This window comes from Mesoplodon mirus, assembly GCF_964341445.2.
Source record: "Mesoplodon mirus genome assembly, chromosome: 8".
Taxonomy (NCBI): Eukaryota; Metazoa; Chordata; class Mammalia; order Artiodactyla; family Ziphiidae; genus Mesoplodon; species Mesoplodon mirus.
Genome location: NC_138984.1, coordinates 66,419,411 through 66,444,575, shown reverse-complemented (window position 1 = coordinate 66,444,575; position 25,165 = coordinate 66,419,411).

The window sequence follows — 25,165 nt, the reverse complement described above, 5'->3', positions numbered from 1 at the left end:
CAGAATGATTTTTCTAAAATGCACCTGATTTTGTCTTACTCAAAATCCTCCTACAGCTTCCTTTTGCCTCCAGCTTGTAATCAGTTTAGCCTTGAAAACTTTTATTTGCATACTTACATAGGAGCATAAACAGATAAAATGTAATTCTTATATTAAGCCTTGGTTAAGCAGTGGGAGAGTGTTGAAGCCTCTTCTATCCCCTCATAATCCTGCACAGAGCCCCCTTAGCAGAGGAACTTCAGAGCTCCATAGGCCCTGTGTAGAAACCACCACCCTAAATGGTGACATCCATTCCATCCTCCAGAAATATAATAAACTTGTATTGTTTTAAGCCACCAGGTTTGTGGTAATTTGTTACAACAACAATAGGAAAACAGCACACCTCTCTCCCAACAACAAAAAAATGTTTAATAAAAGAAAAAACTTTAAACTTTTTCTGGAAAGAAATACGTCAACAAAATAAATCAACACGGCATGTATGAACCAGCAGCAGTCAGTTTAGGGACTGTCTGAAATCCCCATTTATTAAAAAGAAAGAAAAATAATTCAGACACTTATATACTTTATGAAGCACTCACTTTCATCTTCCAGGTCTCAGAAGATATATTTTTTTGAGCATAATAAATTGTTACAGCATACACCTGTATTAAAGCATTACACACATGTATTTTTTGTTGTTCTCTAGCAGTATTAAAAATGATTCCTGGGCTTCCCTGGTGGCGCAGTGGTTGAGAGTCCGCCTGCCAATGCAGGGGACATGGGTTCGTGCCCCGGTGCAGGAGGATCCCACATGCCACGGAGCGGCTGGGCCCGTGAGCCATGGCCGCTGAGCCTGTGCGTCCAGAGCCTGTGCTCTGCAACGGGAGAGGCCACAACAGTGAGAGGCCCGCGTGCCGGAAAAAAAAAAAAAAAAAAAAAAGATTCCTACTAATAACCCATCCTGGCTGTAGAGACAAGTGACTTCAGGAACTCTGAAGATAATGAAATTAAAGGGACCATTTACAAGCATTTAGTCTACTCCCTTCATTTTAGAGATAGTTCATTGAGTCCCAGAAGTCAAGTGACACGTCCCGAGTTACACAGTTTTTAGCAGAATGGGAAGTAAAATACAACTCCCACCTGGTATTCCAGGCTGATGGCACTGGCAGATGGAACCAGGGAGAGACAGGGAGGACACGGGACCCTGGAGAGGATCGGGTCCAGCCTAGGGATCCTACCCAAGCATAGGACTATGGATTTAATCTAAGTTCAAGAGGAAGCCATAAATCAGATGTATATTCTTAAATGCTTAAATTTAACATAAATGTAATAATATGAATATATAAATTCAGTCTTGTAGAGACACAAGAGTGAAAGCAAAGAGACCAGTTGCAAGGTCGTTGCAGGAATTGAGGAAAGAGATGATGGCAACTTGGACAAGGGTGATAGCCAAGGTGCTAAAGAAAGATGGAGGAATTCAGGCTCTTCTTTGGAGTCATAATCAGTAGAACTTGCTGATAGGTTGATGTGTGGCTAAAGAAAGGAGAGGAATCAAAGGTTATTCCAGGGCCTCCCTGGTGGCGCAGTGGTTGAGAGTCCGCCTGCCGATGCAGGGGATACGGGTTCGTGCCCCGGTCTGGGAGGATCCCATATGCCGCGGAGCGGCTGGGCCCGTGAGCCATGGCCGCTGGGCCTGCGCATCCGGAGCCTGTGCTCCGCAACGGGAGAGGCCACAACAGTGAGAGGCCCGCATACCGCAAAAAAAAAAAAAGGTTATTCCAGATTTTGGTTTAATGGTACCATAAGCTGAAATGGGAAAATTCAAGGTGGAACAAAGCAGGAGTTCTATCATGTCCTCTTAAGTTCAATGAATCAATTAAAAATCAATAAGGTTTTTTTTCCTGATTCAGTCCTTAAGTATCCACTTATGTGTAAAACATTGTGCTAGGAACAACACGGGTTTGAACTGCACTGGTCCACTTATATGCGGAATTTTTTCAATAGTAGATACTACAGTACTACACCACCCCCCGTTGCCTGAATCCGTGGATGCGGAAACCTGAGTACAAAGGAACCATGTATTTGGAGGGCCGACGACTATAAGTTATACTTGGATTTTCAACTTCGCGCCCCCTCCTGCCCATTGTTCAAGGATCAAATGTATATTCCCTCTTCTTATGTAGCCTATAACTGAGGGAAGGGCTAGTTGGGGGAGGTGTTGGATAAGAGGAGTTCAGAGACAACTGGGAGGAAGGCAGGATAGGATTTTCCATGAGATGGTTACAAATAAAGTGCTATAAGAGTGTAGTGAGATTATTTCTTACTGGACTAAGAGAGGAAAGAAGTATAACAGATGAAGTATTATTTGACATGAGTCTTTTAGAAGAGAGAGATGATGTTCCAGACAGAAGAAACTGTGCTCTCCAAGACAAAGCAGTGGGGAAATTCAAAGCATGTCCAAAGACTGGAGAATAGTAATTTGGTTTTGATTGAGTGATTGATTCAGCCATTCAACAATTATTTATTGAAAACAGTATAGGCCAAGTAGCATGTTACCAGCTAAAGATTCAAAGATGTTTGAAATACAGTCCTTTCCCTCATGAGGTTTACTGCCTGATAGGTAGTGTTGAATAAATTCAATGAACACATGGGGAAGAGATATGAAAACAAATATTTATACATAATACTTTTTTTATTCATTCAATACACATTTCTTGAGCATCTGCTATGTGCATTGTTCTAGCACTTGCACATTGTTCTGGGACTTTTTTAAAATTAATTTTTAGAGGAGTGTAGTTGCTTCACAATGTTGTGTTAGTTTCTTACCATACAGGAAAGTGAATCAGTCATACATATACGTATATCTACTCTGTTTTAGACTTCCTTCCCATTTAGGTCACCACAGAGCACTGAGTAGCGTTCCCTGTGCTAGACAGTAAGTCCTCATTAGTTATCTATTTTATACATAGTAGTGTATCTATGTCAGTCCCAATCTCCCAGTTCATCCCACCCCCCCCTTCTCCCCTTGGTTGTTCTGGGACTTATATCCAAGTACAAATGGATGTGCTTATAGAAGTCATAGGAAAGGATTTGTAGAGTCCATATGGTTTTAATTGGGGGGGGGTCGGGAAAGACTTTACAAATAAGTCAACTTTACAGTAGAGTAGTTGGAATTCAGACCAAAATATTAGGCAAGGACCACACTATGGAGGGCATTAGCAAGTCGCTGAGGGATTTTTGACCACTGAAGTGACAGAATTGGAATTGATTTTGGCTATTAATCTTATTAATTTGATGCAGGAAGAACTATAATAAGAAGCAACGGAGAAGGAAGTTTTGAAAGACCCAGCAATTCCACTCTTAGGAAAAAAATCAAAAGAATTGGAAAAGCACGTCCACACAAAAATCTGTACAGGAGTGTTTACAGCAGCATCATTCATTACAGCCTAAAGTGGAAACAATTCAAATATCCATCACCTGATGAATGGCTAAAGAAATATGTTATATCTATATAATGGAATGTTAATCAGCTGTAAAAAAGGATGAAGCATTAATTGATGCTACGACATGAATGAATCTTAAAAAACATATGCTCAATGAAAGAAGCCAGGCCAAAAAGCTACATATTGTATGATCCTATTCATTTGAGGTGTCTAGAATAGATAATTCCATAGAGACAGAAAGTCAGTTAATGGTTTCCAGGGCCTGGGGGAGGGAAGGGTGAGGAGAGTCTATTAATCGGTTTAGAGTTTCTGTTGGGGCTGATGAAATTGTTGCAAAATAGATAGAAGTGAAGGTTGCACAACTCTGTGAATATACTAAAAACCACTTAATGACATGCTTTAAAAGGGTAGCTTTTATGGTATGTGAATTATATCTTGCTAAAAATGTTATTTTAAAAATTGAGTGACTTTAAGACAGGTAATACCATTATGAGGATATAGAGGACACGAAGGGGAGCAGATCTGGGGAGAAGATGAGTTTGGGACATAGTGAAGTTAAAACATTTATAAAACATTTAGGTGTAAATATCCATTATTGTAAATACTCATTCACAGCTTTAAAAGAGGTGTATTTGGGTATTGTCTACACAGAAATGACTACTAAAACCCTGGGAGAGGTTGAATGTTTTGAGTGAAAAAGTGAAGAGAAGTGATCAAGTCCAATATAAAGTCTTGATAAATGCTATGGGAAAGCAGCAAGGGAGAGAACAGAATTCCAGAAAGAAAAACTATTTGGAAAAAGGCCCGAAGAAAGAAGGAGCCTGAAACAATGTGAAGAGCTGAAATAGAAGGCCAGTGTGGCAGAGCCCAGAGGTAAACGACAGGAAAGACGAGACTGGTGGTGTCATCAGAGGTGAGTTTGTATAATCTCATAGGTGGGGTTGAGGATGCTTGATCCTTAAGCTAAAGAACAAAATGAAGGTCTTAAACAGGAAAAGTCATGATTAGATTTGCATTTTTAAAAGATGACTCCAGCTGTATTGTGAGGAATGGTTTGGAGAGGCTTCAATCAAAATAATCCTGGTGGGAGATGAAAACTTGGACTACGATGGTGATTGTGTAGGTGGAGAGACTTGAGAGAGGTTTCAGAGATGAAATGACAAGTGGGTGATGATTGAATGTCTCTGGTGAGGGAGAGACCTGTGTCCAGGAATATGACTTATTTTCTGGTTTACTTTCATTAGGTGGTGGTGCCTTTGAATGGGATAGAAGAGAAATCCACTGTGAGGGGAGAAGTGGTGTTCATCAAAATCCAAGCAGAGCTATTGAGAAGAAAGTTGTATGCATAAGACTGCTGCCCAATAGATAGCTCTGAGCTGAAGATGATAACTTGGGAGTCGTTATCATGTAGACGGTCATTGAACTCAGGGAGTGAATGAGGTTGATAAGGGAGAGAGAACAGAGTAAGAAGCTAACAGAACCAGTCTGAGACTACAGACCAAAGACCACGATGAACTTGAAGAACATCAATGTTTCACGTTCAGATTGAGTAGACTGAGCCACTGTAAGAGAAGGAGAGAAGGTCTGGTCAGAAAAACAGAAGGAACACCAGGATAATCCTCTATCATGAAAACCAAGGAAGCAGAATGTTTCAAAGAGAAAGGGGTAATCATCAAGGATGGATGGTTTAGATGCTGCTAAGAGATCAGTAAGGATAAAGACTGAAAAATGTCGGTTGTAAAAATTTGATATAATTCCACGTGAAATTGTACCATAAACAGATGACATTACAAAACCCAAATCTGGATACAACCTTTGAGGGAGGAGGTGTGACCAATGCTGACTACTGTTGAACATGGCTTGTGAATGTTCAGAGGAGTTCGTGATGGTGATTAGGGAACTGAGACTTGGTGACCTTCTAAGTAGCTTCAGTAATAAGACATGACTCAACCACCTGGAAGGTATTTGAGAGGTGTAGTTTCAAACCCATAGTCCCCTGGGTCCTCCCTCTCCAGAACCTCCATCCAAAGAAGGCCAGGAATGTGGAAACAAGTGGGGGAATTCACCATCGTTTCTGGTAGTGCCTGAAATCAGAGGGAAAACATCCACATCTGACTCACCAAATCTTTCAGTAACACAAAAACATATGTATTTCTTAAGTAATAAGTGTATCTTTCCCTCTTTCATACATCCCACTCCCATCTCCAGCAGCCTAAAAGCTCATGCTCTAACTCCTGTTTGCTGAAGATGTAACTGGTCAGTTTTGGGGCGGGGCCGGGTGAGTGGTTATCCAATGAGCTGTGCAACAACACCGGCAATGTAAATTACAGCATTGTACAACTGTTTTGGTAAAAGTTTCATAATCTAATAATGACTTCAGTGTTGATGGTTATCAGTGAGGTAGGATGGCAATTTTCTGTTATTTAAGGTAATTCAATCCAAGCAGAACATAAACATTATAAAAATGCATACTTTCAACTAGATCTATTTTACACGCGTTTGAAAGCTAGCCGTATTTAATCACTTTTTATTACATAAGCTAATGATGTGGATAAGGTTGTTGACTTTTTATTCATCTCTTAATGGGTAGTTTCAGAGCTAAGCCACATAAGTGCCCTCCTGCAGTGCTGCTGAATGATATGATCAAAATCCTATAGGAAGATGACACAAATCATTCATCAAGAACCACAACCCTAAGTTACATAGATGCTAAAATAATAGAACTGAAAGCTGTTTATAGGATCCCTTGCAATTGCTCAAGAAATAGTATATTTCTGCTTGACTGCATACAGCTTAAAAATCTACTGTGGGTAAAATCTAAGCTGCCTCACTAAATTCCTTTTTCCAAGTATAACTAACACAGTTTGACTTTTAGGTTGTGTGTGCTTTTCAAATTAATTGCAGTCAGACCTTACATTTTCAGAGGCTATAGCTTGGTTATCATGTTTTTGGATTGTATAGGCCCTCTGCTTCTCTTCCTCTTTTACTCCTCGCCCCACCTTTTGTTATTGTTTTGCCCATTTTCAAGCTATGTCATCCCTTGTTAGTAATTCCACTTGGCAGGAGAGCAGAGAAAGGAGCTGAAACGTAATTCCATTCATCTTACCTCCTTGCTAGCAGCCATGGCAGAAGATGTATTACAGGAAGAGGTTGAAAGTATTGGCTGGAATGAAGTTCAGGGAAGATGGTATATTTCAATTACTCGCGCTCTCACTCTACTCTTTAGACAAACAAGCCAGTCCTGGGCATGCAGTCAGCTGCTCAAGTCTAATTATCTCAACTGCGGGGTGTCCACATACCGTGCTTCCCACCTCTTCACCTGCTCTATCTACCCAACTTTGTCAGCAGTCAGCACAAGGAAAACCTAGCTGCCCACTGCACTCACATCACTCTAAGAAGTGTAAGAAACTGCAGCATGGGATGGCTTAGAATCTCCTGGGGATCTAGTTAAAATGCAGATACTGACTCAGTAGGTCTGGGGTGAAACCTGAGGTTCTGAATTTCTAACAAGCTCCCGTGCAACACGGTTGCCGCTGGCCTAGGGACCCACACATGTTGAGTAGAAAAAGCTTAGAAAACCTGTGGTAGACCTTGATAAACAATAAATAAGAACTCATTCTACTTTACATAGAGTTCAGGGTAGAGGTAATAAAGATCCTCCAGGGTGTATTTTTGTTTAAACACAGAAAGAGGTATGTTTTGCTATAAATCAGTGGGTTTCAAACATGGTTCCTTTTTAAAAAAACATTTTATTGTGATAGGAACACTTAACATGAGATCTACCCTCTTAACAAATGTTTAAGTGTATAATCCAGTATTGCTAACTACGTATGATGTTGTACAGCTAATCTCCAGAACTTTTTCATCTTTCTTAACTAAAACTCTACACCCATTGATTAGTAACTCCCTACTTCTCCCTCCCCTGGCCCCTGGCAACCACCATTCCACTCTTTGATTCTGAGTTTGACTATTTTGCTACCTCATATAAGTGGAATCATGCAGTATTTGTCTTTTGTGACTGGCTTATTTCATTTATCATAAGGTCCCCAAGGTTCATCCATATTGTCACATATTGCAGAATTTCCATCTTTTTTCTTTAAAGGCTGAATAGTATTCCATTGCGTGTTTATACTACACCTTCACCTAGGGAAAGGAAGGTGTTGGTACATGCACCTAGCACCCCAGCTTTTCCAAGAGGGTTCCCCAGAGGACTGGCTTCTGTCTTGCCAGTACTACAGCTCTGATGGGTACAGCACAGTCTAGCTGCCTGGGGGAAATAGAGATGGCAGCTTGAGCTAGTAGGTGACATATATCCCCCCTGCTCAGCCCAGAGCAAGCAGATGAAAAATCTCAGCTCTCAGCTTTTTCCTGGGAGGTAAAGAGTGGAATCAGACATGTTTTCTTAAAAGCAGTAGAACTCCTTTCACAAAAGAAATGTTTTATAAAACTTCACTATATAAAACAGATAAGTGGTTGCACAAAGGGCAGATCCCCTAAACCCTACACACTTAGCCTCCCTTTCAGCTTCCCTCAGCCAGAAACATCTCAGTGGGAACTCTAGTTTCCAAAGGACACACACAGAAAACCATTGCTTTAGGCTGTAGTTTATGTCTCAAGGCCAGTGTCACATGGTAGTATTCATTCATTCATTCAGCACATATTTATTGAATACCTACTGTGTTCCAGGCACATGTGGGGTTTTACATTCTAATGGGAAAGACTAACAATAAATAGTAAACAAAATGAATTAATAAATTACATAATACATTAGAAGGAGATAAGAGCTACAGAAGACAGTGGAGAACAGGGTAAGAGGAATCAGGATCCTGGTGTGGGCCGGGGTACGTGCAGCTGTAAATAGCGTCATCAGAGGGAGCCTCAAGAAGAGACTGATATTTAAGCAAAGGCTTGAAGGTGACCCAGGGCAACAATGATGGTGCATGAATTCATGGTAAAGTTTGCTGCTGAGACCCACCTTATGCAAGGTTGACCTAGAGTCTATCTAAAGGCAATCCATAATGGGATCCTGCAGGTCACTTGGCCCAGCCTGCATTGCTCAGGTCACAAGGAGGCATGAAGCTACACACTGGGCTTTACATCCTGCTACCATGTGGGGTGTAAAACTGATTTTGGAGTCAGTATCAGTTATTCATTTATTCATTTCTCAAACATGTATTAACCATCCACCATGTTAGGGGTGTGTACTAGGTGCCCAGGATACAGATGCCTGCAATCTAGCCAGAGGGGCATGTGCATGAGAGAGCAATCCCCAGACAATGTGCCAAGTGCAAGATAAAGTTATGCACCTGGGTAATGAGAACTCGAGGGCATCAACCCAGGCCTGGGGTCACAGAAGGCTACCTGACATAAAGGATGAAGCAGGACTTCAGTGACGGCAGCCCACCTCCCTCTCAACAAACCCACTGGCTAAATAATTGCCCTCTACAAGTCTGAAACCCTTTATAAATATCTGGGTTTGATGCATGGGTTTTTTTTAAAATCACTGCTAATTGAAGTAAATTGTTACCTTCAGATATTCCTGCACTCTGCATTAGTGAGATGTTTTTCTTCATTTACAGAGCAATTTATGTTGCTATACATTCATTGTTCATGACACTTCATCATGCTGAAATGCATTTTCTTGATTGTCTGTAGAGTTATCCAGGGGTAATAAATGTGTTGCTACATTTTGTAGACTGAAAAATGTCCTGCGTGAACGAGCAATCGAGAGAGTGCAGGCAGAGGGGTGGGAGGGAAAAAGAGACACAGGTGCACAAAGAGGAAGGCAGAGAACAAACAGAAATAAGTCCCAGAACAGGGCGAGGAAAAGCACATTTGTCCACACGATATAGCATCCAGCTGATACTTATGTCCAAGCGATACAGCTTCATTCATGCCAGGAAGACCCAGGGGTCAGCCTGCTGGTGGTCACTGCTGACACCTTTGTCCTGAGACAAGGTGCCCTAAAGAGGAACTTGGATGCATCACACAATATCCCAGCACTGGGCATTTGTGCATTGTGGCGACCAGACTTTTTCAACTGAGAGATCAAAGAGGAAATCTCAGAAAGGAGATCAGATTTGAAAGGATGTCGCCAGCGCTGTGCAGATAGGCAGGGTGATTCTTTTATCCTCACAATCCCACCCCGGCCCTTTCAGGATGCCATGCAGACCTCCTCTGTCTGTGATCCTCTGGCATCGGGTATGTGGGCTCTGGCGGGCTCATGTGCATTTTTCTGCTTGTAGGAAACTGTCACACTTTGCCCTGAGGGACCTGCTCTCTGGCACAAAACCTCGGTGTCATTGGGGGGTTCCTGCTGCCTTCTGCTCCCATTTTCTCCACCTTCTGCTTCCTTCCCCCCTCAGCCCTCTCCTCCAGAGAGACATAGCAACCAAAAATAGCCAGTGCACTTACTCTCAATCTTCTGAGCATTAATCACCACCCTACCCCCAGCCCCCAGGCTGGAGAAGTTCCATCACGATTATTCCTGGGACTGTCTTGTGACACAAATGGGCACACAGACAATTCCTGACTGGCCCCACCCCTCCATTATCATAGATGTCTTTTTAGCTCGGAGGTCATCAATCACAGGACCCTCCTCGGCATCTCAGAGCAGGCCGCCCAACCCAGGAATGCTGAGAGAAGCAATTGCTTGTCTGTGAGGCCGGTTTTACTTTAAATGCTTGTTTTTATAAAGGAACAAGCATAGTGGACACATGGGCCACTCATCCCATCATCCTCTTTCTGATGGTGACCTCAAGGGACAATTTGTAGAAAGGCATGGTTTGGAGAATTTTCCCTGCTTAATTACATTTTAGCAGCAGTCTCAAAAGTCTCCAACACCCCTTGCTTCCCTTAATAACCATTAGTGTTATATTATACATGGGTCTATTTATACCCAGTCCCACTAAGTTTTTCATGATCTGCCTCTTAAGGAAAGAGGTTTACTATTGTGTAAAGTACTTCTTCCTTTTTTGTGAGTGTGCTAAATTTATCTCTTTGATCCTTATTTCCAGTACTTGGTTAATAAATCTGTGTTCTGTGCCCTATAGGGCTTGATTCATGTATGCATTTATATAATAAACATTTATTGAGAGCTTTCTCATAATGACTAAAAAGGTGTATTTTCTTTTGTTGTAGTTTACCTTCACATGTATATCCTAGATGCTTTCTCTCCTTGCTTACCTACTGGTCCTTAACTATGCGTCCCAAGTAGCATTGTCTTTCTCAATGATTGGCAGCCAGCACCTTCCACTGGTGTAGACTTCTATATTTTGATGCAAAGATAAGGTAATACTCTATGTTTTGTTTCCACTGCTCATGCTAATGATGGCCTACATTTTGTTGGTCTTTTGTTGCAACTGTACCTGTTTACTTTATATTGTCACTACACTTATTAGAATTGCTCCAAATTAATGCCTGTGTGTTTAGGTCTATCAGTATCACTCCTTTGGATAATTTTCCCCAGTGCCACTACCTTCCCCTCGATCAAACTGAAATGCATTTGATATTTTTAAAAAATCTTGTGCAAAGCCTAAAAAGATCTCACCAATTAGCATCTTACTGTCTGGAAGATTTCGTCCTATTCTTCCATCGAAGTTCAAATCAACTCAAAGGCAGCTAAACCTAACGGTTCCTTATTTGCCTATTTAGTGTTGCATCAAATAAAAATTTTGCCTTACCAATAATTTTTCAACCCCTATCAATGATCTATGATCATAGAGAAGAAAGAGAGCTATGTCATCATTAAGCCCACAAATAATTCATCAGCCTCACTGAAGGCCATAAGTATAAGATCCTTCACTATTGAACATACTCTTACTTACAGTTTTTCACCTTCTTAGCCCCCATCCTTTATCTTTCTATCAAAAGCACTGACAAAAATAGTAGAGTTGTGAATAGCTACCCAGATTTAAGTCAAATCCTTGGTAAGCAAAGCTGCTGAAGGAGTCATTTTTTTACTTTGGATGGTTTCAGAGTGTGAAGGAGACTGCTAGCTGGCCACCAAAATGCATCTCCCCCCTTTAACTGGGGAGAACACACCTCAACTTCATTTTACAGCCTCCCTTCTGGTTCAGAGGGGCCAACCGGATGAGTTCTAGCTAACTTCTACTGTGGTGAGCCATTGAATACTTGGTCTATTTCTTCCCTCAACTTAGTCTAACCTGACATGTGAAAGGAATTATCTCCCTTAGAGTCAGGTCTCTCTCAGCAAAGAGGGATGATTTCCCTAATCTAATAAGCAGATTCCCAGGCTGTCAAGCCATGCAGTAGAATTCTTGGAGAGAAAAGGACACTGCTTCTTAATATTGCCAGTCCTCAGAGTCAGAGATTTTAAGAGATGGGAAGGAGTTTGATATGGATGCTGCTGGCTAATTCTCTTGGTGGATATTTTCCCTGATTCTAATTCATCGATCTTCTCCCCACCAGGCTGTTTCTCTCATGGTTTCTATGATGTATACAGCTTCTGCTGAAGGAGACACACCCAGAAAGTCAAGGCCACAATTCTGTGAGTTTTGATAAACAGAGTCGTGTAACCACCATCACAGTGTTCAAGATACAGAACATTTTCGTCTCTCTAAAAATTTCCCCCATAGTCTTTGTAAGCAGCCCCCCAACCGACCCCCAAATCCTCAGCCTCTTGCAGCTATTCATCTGCTTTCTCTAGAATATCATATAAATGGAAACATAGAGCATATATGTAACCTTTTGGATGTGGTTTCTTTCATTAAGATAAAGCATGTAAACCTCACTCACCTTGTTGCATGTATCAGCAATCTATACCTTTTTTTTTTTTTTTTTTTTTTTGCGGTACACGGGCCTCTCACTGTTGTGGCCTCTCCCGTTGCGGAGCACTGGCTCCGGACACACAGGCCGCTGCCATGGCTCATGGGCCCAGCCGCTCTGCGGCATGTGGGATCTTCCCGGACCGGGGCACGAACCCATGTCCCCTGCATCGGCAGGCGGACTCTCAACCACTGTGCCACCAGGGAAGCCCTATACCTTTTTTATTGCTGAATCATATCCCATTATGTTGGTATATCACAGTTTGCTTATTTGTTCCCCAGTAAGGGACGTTTGGGTTGTTTTCAGCCTTGGGCTACTATGAAAAAAGCCACTCTAAACATTCATGTGCAGAATTTTGTGTGAGCAGAGGTTTCATTGCCCTTGGTTAAACAGGAGTTGGGATTGCTGGGTTGTGTGGGAAGTATTTAACTTTATAAGAAACTGTCAAAATATTTTACAAAGTAACTGTTCCATTTTGCACTCCCATCAGAGTTCTAGCTTTTAAAATAATTTATCCATTCTAATAGATAGTGCCATAAATTATTTTTACCGGTTCTAGAACATTGTATACAGGCAGACTTTGAAGATAATGCGGGTTTGGTTCCAGACCACCTCAATAAAGCAAATATTGCAATAAAACATCTCACGAATTTTTTGGTTTCCCACTACTTACAAAACTGGCATTTAATTTATACTATAGTCTTTTAAGTGTGCAACAGCATTATGTCTAAAAAAAATGAACATTCCTTAGTTAAAAAAGACTTTATTGCTAAAAACTGTTAATCATCATCTGAGCCTTCAGCAAGTGGCAGTAGTAACATCAAAGATCACTGTCGGGCTTCCCTGGTGGCGCAGTGGTTGAGAGCCCGCCTGCCGATGCAGGGGACACGGGTTCGTGCCCCGGTCTGGGAAGATCCCACATGCCGCGGAGCGGCTGGGCCCGTGAGCCATGGCCGCTGAGCCTGCGCGTCCGGAGCCTGTACTCCGCAACGGGAGAGGCCACAACAGCGCGAGGCCCACATACCGTAAAAAAAAAAAAAAAAAAAAAAAAATCACTGTCACCACAATAAATATAACAATAATAAAAAAGTTTGAAATATTGCAAGACTCACCAAAATGTCACAAAGACACGAAGTGAGCAAATGCTGTTAGAAAAATGGTGCCGATAGACTTGCTTGACACAGCGTTGCCACAGATCTTCAATTTGTAAAAAATGCAATATCTGCAAAGCATAATAAAGCAAAGTGAATAAAACGAGGTATCCTTGCAAATGGAATCATTTGTCTGGTTTCTTTTGCGTAGCAGAATGTATGCAAATTCATCCATGTTATTATATGTACCAGTAGTTAATTCTTTTTTTAGCGCTGAGTAGTATTCCATTATATGGCTAGATCTCTTTTGTTTATGCATTCACCTGTTACTGGGCACTTCGGTTGCTTCCAGTTTGGATCACCTAAGGGGTGGGCAAAACACCTAAGACACCCCTCTGGCACAACCCCTGGACAAACCCCTGCCCTCACCCCATATAAGGAACAAGCTCACGCCACCCTCACGGAGTGAGCAAGAAGGGGAACATGTTGTTTGTTCTCGCTCCCCACTGCTGCAGCAGGGGCCCCAATAAAACCTTGCCTGAATTTCTTGTCTGGCCTCTGATCAATTTCTATTGATTGGGGAAGGCCAAGAACCCTGGTCATTATCACTACGAGACACTAAACACTTCCCCATCCCTGGCCATGGTCTAACCCACGGCTCAGCTTGTTTCCCAGCTTTTCTGGATCACTTTGCACATAGTTTATTTCAGAAAATGATGCAGTGATGAAAGACATGGAATTCACCTCAGGTTTTTCTACGGCTTCTGCACAAAGAGAACGCTCTCCCACCGTGCTCTCCAAAGAGCACAGCTCTAAGGCTTGCGGACCTGATTATAATGGTCTGATTAACTCATCGGGGGCTCACACGGGCTTTAGTCAGTGCAAATTTACCTGGGCACTAGTCTTACAGCTAATCCTATCAAAGGCTGTAGGCTGGGGAGTGGGATGAGATTACAAATCCAAACATATTTACACAGATGTCTTGTTTAGCCCTGCACACAGCCAGGAATGCGTTTCCATCTTGTAACAAAATCACAGTTATCACAGGCCAACTTTGTTAGAAACCTAAGACCAGGATATTGAGGGAGAGAGAAAACGGGAGAGAAAGAAAATGGATGGAGAGTAAGTTAAAAAAAAAAAAAAAAACAAAAACCAAGCTCCCGGGGAAGCAGCTTTCAGCAGCAATCAGCTGAGAACAGAACGTTTGTGTTCAGCCTATATGGTTATTTTCTGATTAGGCAGGGTTGTCTGTCTAATCAGATTTTCTCCTTCCCTGTTATCCATCTTATTAGGCTCTTTCTACATGTGCAGCTTCGGGTTCCCTAGCAGTCACAAGATGATTCAAAGTAACGGCCAACAAAGCCACTTTTGGTGGGATGGTATTTATTAGGTTTGTTCCAAGTCAGGCCTCTCTGACTCCACATAAGTAAGAGGATACATTTTCTCTCTCTCGCATTTAAGTCTCATGAGGAGTCTAGTTTTCATACAAATCTAATAATGAAAACAGTTTCTTGATTAATCAGAAAAGCTCCTCTGTAGAACCTGATCTATTAGGATTCCCTCAACATAAATCAAGATTTCTCAAGGCCTACTAAGTGCCAAGCACCAGGTCAGGCAGTGGGTGTAGAGTGATGGGCAGACTACATACAGTCTGAAACTATTAGTGTTCCACAGTCTGGGACACAGAGGAGAAAATAGTTTTCTTTCAGTGAAAAGAGCATGGATGGAAGAGAGACAGGGTAATTTTTTGTACTGTCCCTGCTCTGCCAGAGGCGAAGTGACATTAGGAAAAATGTTTTTTTCCTAACAGCCAAGCAGTTATAGTGATCCCTGCCTGCCCAGCACATACAACAGAATACGCTTGTGAAGTATTTATGTAAACAGCTTTTGAAGAAAATTAAAATGACAAAAGGTCTTCCTAAGATCTTTCTGTACTTTTAAATTAGACAATTTGAAGCCATAAGAATGATGGGGACAATCTGTAAAAATAGTATTTTAAAGAAAACGTATGAAAGCCTCAGATAACTACATTACGGGTTGTACACGAAGTAATCTTATTTCAGATTCTATGACGAGCAAAAATGGCTGTTTAGCAGAGAAGGCAGATGCTGCCCTATGGCTAAGAAGAACTGAACTCCCCCATCAAATGTGAGAAGAAAATTCAACTTCTCTTTAAATGCTATCTTCTGATGGCTTCTAGCATGCCTTCAGCTATTTTGCAGTCACACACTGCACAAGGAATTTTGAAGATCACATGTATGTTAAAATGTTTAGAGACCCTTCTGAGACAGATGGTATAAAAATATCTCCTACTTGCTACTAAAGCCAGCTATTACTAAGATAGAATTTCTCATGATTTGAAAAAAATATATATTCCTGTTTACTTGTGAGTTTTTGTTTCAGAATCTACGCTTCAGGCACAGAAATTTTCCTTAAGTCCAGCATTTACGATGGTGGAGACCATGTATGTTTGAAGTCGAATGGGAAAGGGTCAGGTGGAGATGGCCAAATGGGAATCAACCTCCTGGGAATGGCAGGTTACCACCGAAGAGCACACGTGAATCCTGCAAGACAGGGGTCCCCAACCCCCGGGCCACGGACCGGTACCCGTCCATGGCCTGTTAGGAACCTGGCTGCACAGCAGGAGGTGAGCGGCAGGTGAGCGAGCAAAGCTTCATCTGTATTTACAGCCGCTCCCCATTGCTCGCGTTACTGCCCGAGTTCCACCTCTTGTCAGCATTATGGTGAGTTCTATAATTCTTTCATTATATATTACAATGTAATAGTAATAGAAATAAAGTGCACAGTAAATATAATGCGCTTGAATCATCCCGAAACCATCCCCCGCCCCCATCTGTGGAAAAACTGTCTTCCATGAAACGAGTCCCTGGTGCCAGAAAGGTTGGGGACCACTGCTGTAAGAGAGGGAAGGGAGGCCTCTGAAGCCAGCTTTCTGTTCCAGGATTTACACAGCACAAGAGTTCAGAGCGCTGTGCAAACTGATGCAAAGTGAGCCCCACCGTCCTGGTGCACAGAAACAGAGGGGAGGAGGTGGGGGGATGGGGGAGGGGGAGGGGAAGGGGGGGTGAGAGTCAGGGAGCAAGGAGGACCGGGTCCTAGAGACATCCCTGTTAATTGAGTCCTTCTCTCAACACTCCTGTTCTTGCCTACATGGCACTCAAACTGGCCTTCCAACCCCTCCTTTCTTTCCTTTTTTGTTTTTTTAGGAATTATTTTATATTTTTTATTTTTAAAATTGTGGTGAAATATATGTAACATCAAATTTAGCATCGTAATCATTTTCAGTGTCCAGTTCAGTGGCTTTGAGTACATTTATACTGTTGTGCAACCGTCACTACTATTCACTTCCAGAACTCTGTCCATCTTGCAAAACTGAAACTTTGTACCCATTAAACAATAGCTCCCCATTCCTCCTTCAGAATTATAACTTTTTAAAATTGAAGTATAGTTGATTTACAATGCTGTGTTAGCTTCAGGTGTACAGCAAAGTGATTCAGTTTATACATACATATTCTTTTTCACATTCTATTCCCTTATAGAGAATATTGAGTAGAGTTCCCTGTGCTACACACAGGGAACCTTGTTGGTTATCTATTTTATACATAGTACGTCCTTGTTGGTTATCTATTTTATATATAGTAGTGTGTATAGGTTAATTCCAAACTTCTAATTTATCCCTCCCCTCACCCCTTTCCCCTTTGGTAGCCATAGTTTTTTCTATGTCTTTGGTCAACCCCTGCTTTCTTCATTCTCATCCTGTCTGATTACTGTCTCAGGCCCTCCACCTGCTCCAGGACCCTCAAATTGTCCGCAACACCCACACTGCAGATCCCTCCACCCTCCCTCCACTACTTCCTATACCTCCATTCTATTGTAAACAGTCTCCTGTGTGATCAAACTTTTGTCCATATATATCTTCTACTAAAACCTGCCTTTCTCTTTATCCCCCATAAACTGTGGGGATGTCTCTACTTCTCCATTCCTCCCAACTCCAGGCCCTCAGCCGGGCTCAGCAAATTCCTTACACCCACCTCCAGATTATCATCCCACTGCCTTTCTTCAGCTGCCTCATCTGATGGCCCCACCATCCAATTAGGAGATTCCCTCAGGAGTCTCTCCTCCAAGCCCCTAGATTCCCACCATGCTCAGTGAGGTTAGGTTAGGAATTAAAATTGCCAAACTTAAACTACCTGTCAGCTGCTTGAACCCCTAGCCCAAGCCCCCAAAGAGTGATCAGCCTGTACTTGAGCACCTGGCATTAGGAAACACTGTAGCAGGAGCCATGATTTCCATTTTTAAACAACTTCAGCTATGGGACCATTTTTTAATAAACTGAGGTCCGTATTCCTATAATTGATGTTACTGGTTCTCGTTTTGGCTTTTGAAGTTCTACAAAAGAAGTTAAATTGCTTTTCCATATGACAGCTCTTGGACCATTAGAAACTTTCATCACCTTCTTGCTCTGTCATCTCTACTCCAGGCTAACCAGTCCAGGGCCTTTACATCTTCTGAACATAACACATTTTGGGGTTTCATCTCCCATTTCATTGCCCTCCCCCAGAACATTCTTCAGGTTGTGCATGTGGCACACCAAACTCACACATTGATCTAGGTGTGATGTGATTGGTGGAACTACCCTCCCCCCACCTCCAAGACACAGTCTTTCCATGAATGCAGGCTAAGACCTCATTAAGCTGTTGTAATGATGGTGATGCTGACAGTGGTGATGATGGTGGTGGCAGTGGTTGAGGCAGCAGTGGTGGGGGGGGATGGTAGTGATGGCTTCAGGGATCATGTAACACCGTTGACCCATCACAGTCAACTAATTAAAACTAGAAGCTTGCTTTACTGCTGCTAAGTCACATCTCTACAATTTTTTTTCATGTGCTGTTGACTTTTTGGATCAAGATCAAAACTACTGAGCTTTATCTCAGTGTATCTGAGCCATCATTTCAACCTAATGAAGATCTTTTTAGATCTTGATTTCAATGTTTGTTTGCCATCCTTCCCAGCTCCAGTTCATCTGCAGATTAATGAATGTGTCTTCTATATCTTTATCCAAGTTTCTGGTTAAATATGAATCAAACAGTGTTAAAATTAGAGACTTATGAAAAGACACTAAAGAGTGTCCTTCAGGGTAACATCTATCTATGAATCAGCATCCTTTGAATACAATTGTTCAATTCATCAATTTAAATGTACCTCATTTCTCTTCTGTTTTGTCTCCAGGGCTATCCTGAAATTCGGCTACTCTATATGTATCACATTTCTCACTTGTGCCAACTTACTAACCATGACACCCTGGGGAAAAAAAAAGATTCATTTGACATGACCTCTTCTATGACATTTAGTAATCACCAGATTCCTCCTGTGTATAAGCTCTCCCTACCATCCTATTAATTAGTAATCCTAGAATCTTACTTAGAATCATAAAATTTCCATGAAACTGTAGTGAGGAAAATGCCTCATCTTCTTCATTTTGAGACCCAGAATCACACTTGCCCATCTCCAGTCTTTCAACAACTTTCCTCTTCTCCATAATTTCCTCATTGGAGAAACAATCCATTCCTCCTGGGAATCTCAGGATTCATTGAAACCTCATGAAACAAATCTTATGTTAGGGTTATTTGTATAGACATCTTATTCCCTCCACCCCCAACCCCAAGATACTCACACTTGATTACAAACTCCTTGGCAACAAGGCAAGGTGCTTATTTTTCTTGTTGTCCTCTGCAGTGCCTTGCACTGTATATTTGAAGGTTTGAATTGAACTGAATTGCACAAAGGAGGAAAATTAGTTTGATCTATGTAGTCTCAAGATAATTTTTTGGTCAAATTGGATTCTTTTCATCTATCTTAATATCTAACTTGTGTGTAGTTGAATTAGTCTTACAGTTAATCTGATGTGGTTTTACGTCTACTGAAGACAGTAAATTCATTTTCCTGATCTGGTGATTTTTTTTTTTTTTTTTTTCCTTTTTGCGGTATGCGGGCCTCTCACTGTTGTGGCCTCCCCCGTTGCGGAGCACAGGCTCCGGATGCGCAGGCCCAGCGGCCATGGCTCACGGGCCCAGCCGCTCCGCGGCATATGGGATCCTCCCAGACCGGGGCACGAACCCGTATCCCCTGCATCGGCAGGCGGACTCTCAACCACTGCGCCACCAGGGAGGCCCTGATCTGGTGATTTTTAATCATATAGTCACAACCACTCATACAGAAAAAGAAAACAGCAGATTAAATAGCAAACTAATAGCAGAATGATGAATAGAATTATCGCTAGATACAAAGGCTTTTACAGGTAATCTACAGTTTCTGCCAAATCATTCATTCCGTTTTGATCCAGCACCCTTTCGTTAAGTGACAATAATAGTCACAAATTACTGAGCACTTCCTACAGGTAAAGCAGTTAACTAAGTCAGAATAACATGGTGGCTAAGCACGTGGGGCTTGGCTTGTGTCCTGGCTATACCAGTTACTATTTGTGTGACTTTAAGCCAATTACTTCAATTGTAAAACAAGGTAAAATAAATGTTAGTTATACCATCGTTATTTAAATGTAGTATCTCATTTAATCCTCACAACAACCCTGTGAGCCACTATTATTTTCTCCTGCTTTACAAATTTGCAAGGTACTAGTTACTGGATGCTGTAGGATTCATAGAAATGGCCATGTCAGAATCGGACATGGTTTTGCCCCCAAGGACTTCACAATCAAGTAAAGAGGACTGAATTTTAAATAATTAACTATAATCAAAAAGCGGAATTAAATATTTGCCGTAGCAACATGAATGCAAAATGCATGAGAGCACAGAGTGTTTAACAGCTAACTTTATGTAAAAGGGATTCTGCCCTTGGTTGTCTTTCCAGCCCCCTTAACCCCTCTCACCCTTCCAAACTTCTGCCACATTGGTTTTCTGTCAGTTCCTTGAAATAAATCGTGCTCTTTCCTATGGCCTCTCCCACTGCAGAGCACAGGCTCCGGACGCGCAGGCTCAGCGGCCATGGCTCACGGGCCCAGCCGCTCCGCGACATGTGGGATCTTCCCAGACCGGGGCACGAACCCGTGTCCCCTGCATCGGCAGGCGGACTCTCAACCACTGCGCCACCAGGGAAGCCCAGGGCCTTTGAATATACTCTTCCATTTACCTGGATACTCTTCCTCATTCCTCACCTGACTATCTTCAACGGACTATCTCATTTGCATCCTTTGAATTTCACCTTAAATGTCCATGTCCACTTAAGACGTTCTTTCCCCTCATTCATATTCTCTTTCTCAGCCCCTCACTGGATTCCTTCATATACTTATACTTATACTTCATATACCTATCAGATACTTTATTTCTGTACCTGTTTTTATCAGTCTCTGCCTTTGATAAAGACAAGTCCCCTTGGGAATCATCTTTTCCTCTACACCATTGCATCCCCAGTGCCTAATACAGAGTAAATACTCTTTAAATATTTGCTGAGTGAATTGATGACTATAATGCTTGATGACCTGGGTAGGATTTTCAAAGGCTAAATTACATTCCTCCTCACTCCCCAAAAGAAAATTTAAAGCTGTACAGAAAGAGTTGGATTTCATTAGATAGGCAATCGAGCCAGATCATAATAGACTCAATCTTCCAACATCAAGATTGATTGGATATATCTGTATTACTTTCTTGTTAACTTAGTGGTCACATTTGCTTGTGTCTACAAAGTTTTTTTTTTTTTTTTTCCATTCTTTCAGTCTCTATTTTGCAGGTATCCCATCCCAGAGTTTTTAGGATGTTTAGCAAATTCCCACATGCAGACGACAGCACCATCTTCGAAGAATCAGGGAACGGCCTCCACATGGATTCAGTGGGCTATGGAGCCGGCTTCGATGGTGGGGCTGGGAACCCTCTTCTGACAGTTACATGCCCCCTCCACCCCTTCAACAGTTCAGTGCCATCTGGGAGGAGACAGAAAGGCAGACAGAAAGAGGCTAAAAGCTCCCAGCTTGTTTCTGCCAGGACACATCAGTTCCAGCTCATGTTTCTGCAGCGCACATGTCATGGCGCGAGCACAAGCTGTCAGCATGGAGAACAGAGAAGCTCCTTTGACAGATCCCACGTCTACATTCCAAACCCATTACAGCAGGAGAACTTGTTCCCCTCGAATGAGCTGCCCCCGCCCTCAGCTGGGTCCCCCAGCTGCAGAAATGCATCCGTGGCTGGAGAAACCCTCAGTCTTGAGCCCTGGAACAGCCGCGTCTCTGCTCGTCATATATATTTATAGGACAGAGCTGCTATATTCATAGCTGGGGGTAGGGGTGAGGAAGGGCAAACAGGCAGAAACACAGCCTGTCTCCCCAGAAGGGGCCGCCTGTCATTTCACATTCTCACCATGTGTGTTCAGTTCAAATCTAGAAGCATAAAAAAATGAGCTTCAGAATTAACTTCCTTTTAGTGTAAACCTCAAACTTCTGAAAGTAGCTTTCAAGAAATGAGTAAACAAACACTTTAATGAAAATTACAAACTCTGCCTAATGAATCATCACCTTTGCATTCTAGTTTCCAGATATGAGAGGGCTGGGGAGGAAGGCAAAAAAATATTCATTGGCTGGGGCGACGCGTTTTAAAATAAAAGGAGAGAGGAGGTTCCATTTGACAACAGAATGTGGTCTGAAGACCCTTCCAATGCAATTCTCTCCCAACTTTCCACTAAAATCTCAGAAAACCCAGACATAGATGTAAATTTTTTACACTGGCCAGAGCTAGTACTGATAGTCAAGCTATTGCCAAAATCTAGGAGGAATTTCCATGAACTATGAGGATGGTGGAATTGGATTGAGAAACACGTTTTGTGGTCTTCTAATTCTTCACCTCTAGAAAGAGGGCAAATCTGGCAACCCTTCTACCACCCTCCCTGTTGTCCCTGGCCCAGTAGGTAAAAGCTGAGTCAGCCAGAGATACGGGGAACTGTCTCCATACCACAAAGGTGGTGGGAGGGAGAAAGGGCTTGTATTGAATGATGGTGATGATGGCAGGATATGAATGGATAAGGGCAATAAGAGCATTGCCTGCTGGGAGTGGTAGGGTTTCATGTATTCTGGACGTTCAGGGTGACAGAACACCTTGCCACAGTCCAGCTGAGCCACACTGAATGGAAACATGTAGGGTATGAGGAACTGGTCTTGGAGCTATGCATAAAATCCTTCCATCCTTCAAGGGCAAAATCATTCATTCACTCAGCCAACGTTTACTGAGTAGATACTATATGCCAGACTATTCTCAGCACTGGGTAAACAACTGGCCCTCAAGGAGCTTACCTGCAAAGTGGGAAATAAAATAAATAATAAACAAATGTTGCTACTCAACATCAAGTGCTATGAAGAAAATTAAATCTGAATTAGAAAGTGGAGGTGGGGTCCAAAAAGGCCTGAGGAGGTGACATCCTCCTGAGGAAAGAGTCGAAAATGAGGTAGGAAGCCAATGTGAAGGTTAGGGGAAAGCTTTAGTGAGATGAGCAAAATTAAAAATGCACTTTCCTTTTTACTATGCAGATTCTCATTGCATTTTAAGTCAGAGGAGGAATTAGGACAAGTTTCATAGTAGGAAGAGCATTTGCTAAGATGGGTGGTATTACAGCACCACCATTGAATGCTGGGGGGATAAACTTCAGTCGAGCTGGGGAATGTATTGATGATATAAGACAGGAATGGATAAGCTGCTGTTGCCAGCCTGATTGGACTTCTGCCTACCTTTATAAAGTTTCAGTTGGAACACAGTGACAAATATCATTAGACCCATAAAGCCTCAAATACTTACTATTTGGCCCTTTGCAGGAAAAGTGTGCTGACCCTTGCTATAACAGATAAGGAGAAAATTGGAGGAACATTGGACCGGAAGACATGACAAGGGCTGGAATCTTGGTTCCAAGTGGAGGCACAAGCAGGGGTATCTTCCCTGTGTGACTAGAGTAAAGGCAGGTAGAATATACAAACAGTGGGACGTTAGTAAAACTGGAGATGGTTTACCAAGTTGTCCTCTTCTAATTATTTCTATTTTTTTCTGTGAAAAAAGAAGTGAAGTCATCCAAATGGAGTGTGAAGAGGAGAGAGTGTTGGATCTACAGATATGAGAAATGAATTTGAGAAAACCAGAGGGAAGAGGGGTGAGGAGGGACATATCCAATCATTTAACAGAGTATATCTGCAAAGATCTTCCCTCATTTGAGAATTTGCAAATTAAATAGAATTTGCAAGTTAAATTAAATTAACATGGGACTTTAAACAATCACTGAGAATCAAGAGAAAGTATCCTCACCAAGACTTTAAGAAGAAAATAACTAGAGACTAATAATTTATTTTAAGATGTCTAGCAAAATGTCTAGCAATATTTAAAACATATGTTTTCAATGACCCGGCATCTGCATTTCCAGGTAATACCTTAGTGAAATGTGTAAACATGAATAAATAGATAAATAAACCTCATACAAAGGCTTTTACTGCAGTCCTCCTAGTAAGAGCAAAAAATCAAAGCCAACCTATATGCTTGTAGCAGTGTTACGGCCAAACTAATTTTGGTATATTTACATGATGGACTTCATTTGTATAGAAGGAATCTTGAAAACATAATGTTGAGAAACATTCAAGTTGCAGATTATTTATAGTCCAGTAAATCATTTACATAAAACTTACATACACATAAAACAATCTATGTATGTTGTTTATTAATCTATATTTAGAAAACATATAAAAACAAGGACTAGGATCACAAAATTCATGATAGCAGTTAATTCTGAAGAGAGAAATAAAGAGAAATGTGACCAGGGAAAGGTTTATAGGAGACTTCAACTTTATTGATAATAGTTTATTTCTTAAAAGATCAGATAAAATGTGACATAATATTTGTTAATTCTGGGTGGTAGCTGAATCTTATTATCTTTTCCAAGAGAACTTTTTGGTTAAATTATTTTTTCAAAATAAAAATAAATTATGAAAGTTTACAAGTGTCTTTCACAAAGCACTAAAACTGGAGCTGAGATGGGTTTTTTAAAGACTATGACAGGGCGGCATTCACCAATATAAAAAGCTCAGCACAGGGACTTCCCTGGCGGTCCAGTGGTTAGGACTTCGCGCTTCCACTGCTGGGGGCCGGGGTTCAACCCTGGTCAGGGAACTAAGATCCCTCAAGCAGCGCAAAAGCTCAGCACAGACCTGTGGCGGGCAGGGACCATGCTGCGGTGAGCAAACTAAAGGCGCTTCACCATTTTTTAAAAACTTTTATTTACTTCTTTTATTTTTTATTTTTTTCAACATCTTTATTGGAGTATAATTGCTTTACAATGGTATGTTAGTTTCTGCTGTATAACAAAGTGAATCAGCTATACATAAACATATATCCCCACATCTCCTCCCTCTTGAGTCTCCCTCCCACCCTTCCTATCCCACCCCTCTAGGTGGTCACAAAGCACTGAGCTGATCTCCCTGTGCTATGCGGCTGCTTCCCACTACCTACCTATTTTACGTTTGGTAGTGTATATATGTCCATGCCACTCTCTCACTTTGTCCCAGCTTACCCTTCCCCCTCCCTCTGTCCTCAAGTCCATTCTCTACGTCTGCATCTTTATTCCTGTCCTGCCTCTAGGTTCTTCAGAACTTTTTTTTTTTTTTTAGATTCCAAATATATGTGTTAGCATACAGTATTTGTTTTTCTCTTTCTGACTTACTTCACTCTGTATGACAGTCTCTAGGTCCATCCAAATCACTACAAATAACTCAATTTCATTTCTTTTTATGGCTGAGTAATATTCCATTGTATGTATGTGCCACATCTTCTTTATCCATTCATCTGTCAATGGACACTTAGGTTGCTTCCA